Below are 7015 nucleotides of genomic sequence, written 5' to 3' on the forward strand. Positions count from 1 at the left end.
ATGTAAAACTTGATTTTATATTGTCCGTGCATATTCTATTAAAAAAAAAGATATATGAAATATACAAGTGCAAACAGAATGATTAATGTATAGCCTAAGTACAATGATCATTATAACACACATGTATGAGGATTGCATGCTGCGAATAAAATAATCATGACTAACAACAAAGTCATGGTGATTAATCATTTCATCTGTCCAAAAAATGAAGAATGCGGCCCTTTTCATAAAGAACTTATAATTAATGGTAACTTTGCCATTATTGTAATATACCATAAAAATCATTCATGAAAGTATAAAGAGATAGTTAAAAGTAACATGAAATACATAGTTATGATTGAAGATATAAACAGATATTTTAATTAAAATAAATATTTGCTCCTTATATCATTGCTATTTCTTCCTGCCTATTAATATTACTATTTCTTCGAGATCAGAAAATATAAAAAACATAATAAAAATACTATTATGACCTTATACGACATTTTTGGGAAAAATAGTGCCACTATGCGTATCTAATTAAGCAATTAATGCAAGCACGAGGGGTGAGCTGAAATCTTTTATATATTTACCTGAAAGGGGGGAATTTTAGGACTATTTGTATGAATTCATGACAAGGATACGTATCTCATCGGCGTAATGAGAGCGCGAAGTGCGAGCCGATTATATATATATATATATATCACCTAAAAGGGACATTTTAATGATTGTTTGTAAAATTAATGAAGAGCATTTGTATTTCCCTATAGCGCGTGATGAAAAGCTTTTATAATTAAACCTTCAAAATATGCATTTCAGAACTGTTTTAAAAAATTAATAAAGAATAACACAATGCAAACCCAGAGCTAAAGGTGAAAAATTTTAATATTTGCATTTGAAAAAGGAATTTTTTAAGGGTTCACTCTAAAAAATATTGGGTAAAAGTGTTCCATAAGGGTAATTAAGTGTCCAACCAACATCGGGCATATTTATTTATCCAGTGTGATGAAAATTTTGCCCATTCTAACCTTACTGGACAATATACTGCCCCATATTAGTTGGACATAGAATTACCCTCGTGATGGTAAAAATTTTACCCAATATTTGGATTTTTTGAAGAAAATAAGTATATCACTAACCAAAGTTGGCACGAGTATTCATCCCTGGGTGAAGACATGCAAGATTCATTTTCTAAATGTGTTTGGAATTGCATTGCCATGGTAATAGCATAGGACGGGAGTATTAATCACCTTCAGGGGCCTCAGGGCGATTACATACGTTTCGTAAGGGACATTTCGACAACACTATCTAGTCTTCGGCTTAGCTGAATACTTGAGCAATAATATTTTTTTGTCAGCGGTAAAGTTATAGTGGGTAGTCATGTGAAAAAAACTGATAACCAACAAAAAATGTTTGATTACGATTGAATTAAAGGTGAAAATGTGTGTCATCCGGGACTCAGAAATGTCCTTTACGGCACGCAACGTTTCAACTCTAATTCACCCATGGACATGCTACGTAATTATTTTTGTTAGTTCTTAATATTACCACAAAACAAATTGAAGTTCCTCGTTTGTTTGGACAGCAAATGTGGTGAAAATGGCTGATTTTTCTAGCATGGAATCGCCCTTCAGTGGTAATCACTTCCTGTGCCTTTATTCATTTGCCTTTTCTCTCCATTTTTTGTTTTCCTTTCTGGCGCCCAGTGCACATGCCCCGTGCCCCCACCCCCGTAGATACGCCACTGCTTTCGATTAAATGCCTTGCTCACGGGCGCTGGCTGGGGATCGAACCCGGTCTTTCAAATGTCTAGTCAGGCGCCTTAGACCACTCGGCCACGGCACCTCTAATCACATGTAGGGACACTTTTGTTCATTCCAGAAAAAAAAGTCTTATAAAATGTTTTCTTTGAGCCTTTTAACAAAGACCCTTTGTTTGGGATTAGTCGATGTCCCTATTTACGTCTTTTACGAATGGAATTCACTTGTTTCCTTGATCACGCCAGTGAGGGTTGGAAGTACGCGGGTGGATTTAAAAGTTCACGTCACGAAGTTGTCGTTTCTCCCTGCTTTTGTCATGCACTGATTTCAACATTTAGGGTAGGCATAACTCTAGTTATCCCCAGGATTCGATCACACCATTTAGGGTGCATTTCTTAAGTTGTTGAACACGTGTGGATTCAGAGAGTTGGCCCCTCCCCTCCCCCACAAAGAACTAAACCAAATTGAGAGTTGAGCATCTTCATCATATTAATCTCTTTATTTTGTTCTGCATGGTTGAATTACTTTTATTTCTTAACTTTTCCAAAGTCCGAATCAATTATTGTTCTTGTTAGATTTAAATGACAATACATGCTATGGAGATGAACGAATGTAATTCAACAACACAAAGCAATTAATAACATAGCACACTATATCTGCAAAATATAGCCGTGACACATTATTGTGGGCAGTAAAAATCTTCCCTTTATTTTCTTATGATTTCATCCCAATGAAACAAACTGCAAGTGTGGATTTTTTTCCCCAGACACATCGAGCACCGAAGACCAAACTTGCAATAAAGTAGGGTGCTATGACTGATATCGCCAGGTATAGGTTAATTAAGCAACCTGCTTCACGCTCACACGGCGAACGAACCCCGGGACGACATCACGCAATACTCTTTGAGAGTCAGTTTATTCAAATCCCGGGATTCAAATAAACAAGAACGCCTGTCTCGATATCACGCAATATTTTTTGAGAGTCACATTATTCAAATCAAATATGAGAAATTAATTTATCCCGAAGTCTGAGTGACTTGGAATAACTTACCTTTATGTAATGAATAACAGTGCTCGTCCGATTTTTTTTCAATTCTGAACTTACTGTCTCTTTCAACAAGCTCCATTTCATGATACAGGGGAAGCCTCTGACCAGGAAAACTGAGATTTTTGCTGTGTTTACGCCGATTAGCTAATCCATACAAACCTAACAGATCACTCGAAAAGCCCCCATTCTTCCTACTAACCTGAGCGTGAAGATCCTGTTCAATAGCCCCTTTTAGCAAGTTTAGTCCCATGAACTAAAACTGCTGTGACTATAAACCGTCGTCTGTGCACTGCATTACACCTCAAATGGAGAAGAGTGGATTAAAAACTTACTTATAGACCATAGATGATCGAACGGAGAACCTAGCAATATCAGTGCCATGGACCACTGGATTACGATATTCCAATGAAGGATGGAGTCTATAGGCTCTATATATTGGGTAGAATGAATAATTAATTTCCCAATTGCTTCCTGGTAATGGTATGTAGGCTTAGTGTTATATATTTCTGCGTTCAGTGTATAAATACCATACAAATAAACTATCATAACACATGATATCAACATGATATGCTTGTATTATCATATATACATGCATGAATCTTCGATCTAGAAGGAGGCAGATGAACCCGAAGAAGAATATAATCAATTCACTATTATGGAGTCTCTTGCGTACAAATTGCTATCAATTGTAACATTTTTGATGGATTAGTCTTTGCTTATTGCAATTGCTGGTTGATTGATGATAGCATGATTTTTTTCTTCTTCATTTTTTTACAGGGTCATGCTACATCTGTACGGGAACAGTATATTATTTGAACCATGAAACGAATACGGAGGTCGATGTGGCGCATTACAAGTAAGCTGATATATTTTTTCAAATATATATATTACGTACAAACCATCTGGTACGTATGATGCATAGTGCCTAACAATAAGGGATGGAGCGAGTATTTCAAATTGTGCTCCAAACTGAGAACACATTGTGGGGGAACTGTTACAGATCTACAGTATATTAGTTCTAGTACAGATCTATATTAGACAGGATGAATACACACTGCATTCCGATGCTTATGTCAATCTGTTAAATACTTGCACAGATGATATCAATATTTCAAATTGAAATTTCCTTTTCTACTCCGTGGAATACATGTTGTAATTTGGTCTCAATGAAATGACTGAAATGAGTCCATTGAACTTTCTTCGAATATGATATTAAGATGGAAGTGGCTTGTGGTTGTAGGTCAAAATAAATATCATACTTTTATTTTGTTTCTGTGATTAATGCTTTTTATGTTATATGTATGATATAATTGATTGCATGGGGAACATAATGTGTATACCAACCTAATTCGGGGAGTAAGAAGTCCTCTAAAGTACAATGTATTTTAAATCAATTCTGATCAATCTTATATGGAAAATCTCCATCTCAGATCACTGCCAAGTTTCTTTTTGATAAAGATCACGATTTCATTTTGTTACGTCTTGTTTTTCGCCCACCTAAATCATCTGCCAAAAAATTCCTTGCTAAGAATAGTTATCCTTTCTTAAATCTTTTTCACAAATGTATAATACCGCCACCACTACTACTATACTACTACTACTACTACTACTACTATACTACTACTACTACTACTACTACTACTACTACTACTACTACTACTACTACTACTACTACTATTACTACTACTACTACAACTTCTTCTTCTTCTACCCCTACTACTACTACTATTACTACTACTTCTACTACTACTACTACTACTACTACTACTACTACTACTACTACAACTACTACTACTACTACTACTACTACTATACTACTACTTCTATTACTACTACTACTACTACTACTACTACTACGACTACTACTTCTACTATTACTACTACTACTACTACTTCTGCTAATACTACTACTACTACTACTACTAATAATAATAATCAGGGGCGGCGGAACGTACTTTCGTTTGTGGGGGGGGGGCAAAGCCAAGAGAGGAAGAACCTGTGTGTATTGTAGTAATTAAGTTGAGCAAAAAAAAAATTAAAGTGATTTCTGATTGATAAGATATATATTTCGGTTTCTTATTTCCGCGTGCGAGCGGTTTGGAATAAAAAAATCAAATCTGAAGTCGTAAAACTCGCTCTTTGGTCAATTGTGGCGCTGATAATTGTTATAAGGGCATCCTTGTGAGGTGTTGCGAGCGCGAACCACGAGCTCAAGCTTTTGGACATTTCATGTGATAAGACATGAAAAGTAAACATTCCGAGCAGTTTTTGTAATCACGAAAAAAAGACGAGCTAAAATTTCTGACAAATTGACCAGAAAAGGAACCTGTGAAAGACAGCATTTAGTGACTCATGAATAGGAAAAATATCTCACCAATTAAATAATGTGAGTGCGAAGCGCGAGCTGAAAATTTGTGAAAAGGACATTTTTTCCTTACGGGGAATTTCGGGGGGGGGGGGGGGGGGCAAGTGTAAAGTTTGATAGAAACAGCTTTTTTTTAACCCAGTTTATTATACACGTGTATATTGGGAAATGCAAACAAAATATAGACTGTAGTAAACATGACTTGTTATGGTTAAGTACTTAAAATCAATTAATTATCACACCAACAACCAAACAAATCATTTTCGTTCGATGAAAAATGTAGGTCAAGATAACCATCCTTATATGACCTAAACACTGTTTCTGGTAGCTTACAGGCCAGTCCAAGCATTATCCAACATAGCAATAGGGTAGTGCATGCATACTATGGATTCCAAGTATATGTATAGTAGTTAATTTATCATTGTCACTAAGCACGCTATAGCCAAGAGCGCATACATCCGGGCATACATGATTCCTCAAAGCTTTATAGTGAATCTACGTATATTAAACGGCATTCTAATGTGCACAAAATCACAAAATGGACAGATTTCTTTTGTTAACATTCTTTCTGAACCTGAGAACAATACTTGAATTATTTCGGTGTCCGAGAGTGACTGTGCCTCCTCTATCACAAATCGAATGATGCCATATTACCCACAATCAATTCTGGAGGGCTCCAGCTATAGAGGCCAAACGACACCGTCTAAAACTTCTTTCAAAAAGTAGAGTGATTTCGTCTTATAAGCCAGACTTCTGTTACTTGCAAATAACACTTGCACATCTGACATCTTTATAGTGTACTGAGAAGAGAGAAGCTCAGAGGGCCTTACAAACCGATACTGGTAAGTGTTTGTCTTCTATGTAGTTAATTAAAAAGAATACTCAAGCTGGTTGCTCGCTGGACAAGGCGCTATATAGTTGGCATAAGGACTATATGATGACCGGTCGCGGCAACGGAGACCCACAGCAAGAAAGTAAATGCAAATAAAAAGTACATCAATGTTCTTTTGTGATGTCATCCGATAAACAGGGTCTGTTGAATAATGCTCCCTTTTCAAAAGAACGTTACGGCCTTGGATTCATTCGTACCACGGGATACATACTTAAAGCGCATTATTTTGGAAGAACCCGATCATGATTGTTTTTTGTCTTTTTTATGCCCTTTTGCTCCACTTACAGCATGTTTAAAATACCACAGGCGAACAGAATGAATGCAAATGTATATGGCAGCCGTGGTAAAATGGCCTTGGTCTAAGTAAAAGATTTACTCATTTTGTTAGTCGGCTCAATTACTTTACATTATCACTTGTTCACTGCAACCACCCTGCCTGTGGGGAATCTACATGTAGATCTATGCATGCAGTATATAAAACACATTTTTTTAAATCATTCAAATGTCTCTTTTGGAATAAAAAATACTAATTTCCATACCGTTGCAATTTATTTTTCATTAGTAACTAGGGGATCATGTTTGTATTCACCAGAGCGCTAAAAAACTTGATTTTTGGGCATATTAGCTGAAGGCCCTCTATTGGTGGAAAATAAAATTTCAAGAAAATTTTCTTTCAATCTATTTTCAATTTAGAAAAAAATAATTAAAAGAGCTGAATTCACTTAAGAGCCAAGTTATTTGATGATAAGCTGTAATGGAAACTGACAGTGTAAAAAAAATCCAGCATTTGTCCCCAAGAACAAGAGAAAATAAACCAAACATTGCTAACCTTATTTTGCCACACAGGGAGTAGTAACAGGGAACAAGGCTATAATCATAACCTTGTTCATTGAATGAGAGTAGATAATTATATTAAAATGCTTTTATCTGTTAATATTGATAACATTATACAATCATAATTACTCATAAAAA

The 7015-nt window shown here is 35.8% G+C and overlaps 1 long non-coding RNA gene across 1 annotated transcript; it reads left to right on the forward strand.

Moving 5' to 3' along the window:
* The first annotated feature begins 2707 nt into the window (after positions 1-2707).
* Positions 2708-5994, forward strand: LOC135153751 (uncharacterized). Its single transcript, XR_010293255.1, has 3 exons — positions 2708-3266; positions 3564-3642; positions 5948-5994. It is a non-coding gene; the product is annotated as an uncharacterized LOC135153751 (long non-coding RNA).
* Positions 5995-7015: the final 1021 nt, after the last annotated feature.

The sequence above is a fragment of the Lytechinus pictus genome, chromosome 3 (assembly GCF_037042905.1).
Source record: "Lytechinus pictus isolate F3 Inbred chromosome 3, Lp3.0, whole genome shotgun sequence".
Lineage (NCBI taxonomy): Eukaryota > Metazoa > Echinodermata > Echinoidea > Temnopleuroida > Toxopneustidae > Lytechinus > Lytechinus pictus.